The sequence below is a fragment of the Mus pahari genome, chromosome 10 (genome assembly GCF_900095145.1).
Source record: "Mus pahari chromosome 10, PAHARI_EIJ_v1.1, whole genome shotgun sequence".
NCBI classification, from domain to species: domain Eukaryota; kingdom Metazoa; phylum Chordata; class Mammalia; order Rodentia; family Muridae; genus Mus; species Mus pahari.
Window position 1 is genome coordinate 116,065,900 of NC_034599.1, and position 2,260 is coordinate 116,068,159.

A 2,260-nucleotide genomic window follows, 5' to 3' on the forward strand; every position below is an offset into this window, starting at 1 on the left:
TGTGTGTGTGTGTGACTGTGTGTATGTGAGTGTGCATGTGGTGTATTGTATATGTATGACTGTGTGTGTGAGTGTGTTGTGTTGTATGTGTGAATATGTGTATGTGCATGCATGTATGTGATGGCATGTGAGTATCTATGTCTGTGTGTGTTTTGTATGTGAGTATATGTGTATGAGTGTGTGTGTGCATGTAAATGTGTATGTAAGTGTGGGGTGTGTGAGAGTTGTGGGGCATGTGTGTATGTGTGAGTATGTATGTGTATGTGAGAGTGTGTATATGTGTGTGTATGTATGTTAGTGTGTGTGTGTGTGTGTATTTTTGTGTGTTTAAGGTACATAGAGTCTCTGAGATCTGAAGGAAAAGCATCAAGTAAGGAGGTAGGTACAGGAACTCAGCTGGAAGGCACAGAACCTTCTTCCAGGAGGGCTGAGTCTACTCAGCGATGGGTCCTGTAGGCCAGGATGTGACTGCAGCAGAGGAGGGAGATAATCATGGTCACAGGACCTGCAGAACAGCTAGGCCAGGAAAAGCAGTGTCAGCTTCCAAGGCAGCACTTCACATCCTATGCCGTGCTCCGCTTTCTGCGATCTGTTTTCCTGGGCCCTCGCTTGCTCAGACAAGTTATCCCTCCTTGGTGTTTACTAATGGAGGTGTACTGTTCAATCTGGATCCTGCAGAACTTTCTAAGAGCCAGTAAAAGACTTACCCTCACAAGAAGAATGGTGTCATTCCTTTGCAGTTAGACAGAAGCAGACACTCTCCACATTCCAAACATGACTCTGAAAATGCTTTCTCTGACAAGGTATTTTCTAAGACGCCTGAACTTAGATGGTTGTTTTGCTCTGCAACTGTGGCTTTTAGCCTCTAAAATGTCTACATTGCTAATTGGTTGCCCAAATAGGTAAATTTAAAACTCACATTTATTTTCTATTTGTTATTATGTATATGTGTGTGTTGTGTGGGCACGTGCATGTGTGTGCACATGTCTACAGAAGGCAGACATTGTGATCCCCCTGGAGTTGGAGTTACAGGCAGTTGTGAGCAGCCTGATGTGGCTCTGCTTCTCTTCAAGAACAACACATGCTCTTAGACTCTGAGTCTCCTCTCCAGACTTGACATTTGTTTTCTAACTCAACGGGTACATATTCGATTCTTTCTTAAGCAGGGATGAGACCACTAACCTTTCCTTTATAAGGAAACATATCCTTCTTTCAATTATGTTTGTTTCTGTTTCTGTTTTTATTTTTTTGGTTTTTTTGGTTTTTCGAGACAGGGTTTCTCTGTGTAGCCTTGGCTGTCCTGGAACTCACGCTGTAGACCAGGCTGGCCTCGAACTCAGAAATCTGCCTGCCTCTGCCTCTTGAGTGCTGGGATTAAAGGCATACGCCACCACGCCCGGCTTTGTTTTTGATTTTTTTATGACAGGATTTCATGCAGCCCAGGCTGACCTTAAATTCATTGGATAGCTGGGGATGACTTTGAACTACTGATCCCCTTGCCTCTGCTTCCCAAATCCTGAGATAGCAGATGTGGCCACTGTACCTGGTCCGTCTCTGCTGTTCTTATTTTAAAGATTTTAAAGCTACATTGGCTTGTTTGAGCATTGGCAAGGGCAGGTGTAAGGTGCTGCCAGCATACATTAGGATCCAGGTAGGAATGACAGATCTAGGAACTGGACCAAATCAAGAGAGATCCTGGAAGTAGAATTAATAGGACTTGGTAGAGACTGAATGTGGTAATGAGTGGGCAGCTGAAGGGTAACTCTAGGAGGCCTCTGCATGGACAATATGGAGGATTACCCGTGTAAAGAAATGGGAAACCGAACACTCTGGAAATTTCTTCATCCCACCCTGGGTTGTTGCATGCCCCCTCGACCACAGCAAGGAAGACACAACCACCGGTTCTTCTCTCAGCAGTTTATTCAGGAACCTTGAACAATCTTCTTCCCCGAGCCCCAGGCTACAAGCCCTTTTATATTATTCACTCCAACCAATCTCGGCAGGCCACCTCACTTCACCAGGCGTGCGGCCTCAGCCAACCAGAAGAGTGGGAACAAATCACCACCAAATGTGGACCTGTTTACCACAAGCTTCATAGCTGACAGGTGCCATCGACAGGTGCCATCAACAAGGTGTGGCTTTGGGAAGCCCAGGGGAGGGGCCGTGGTCTCCTACATATCCCCCTTTTTTCTTTTATTGCAAGCAAGCTACATGGGCAAAGGTAGAGGTCTAATTCCCCATATGCAAACATAGGGGCCTT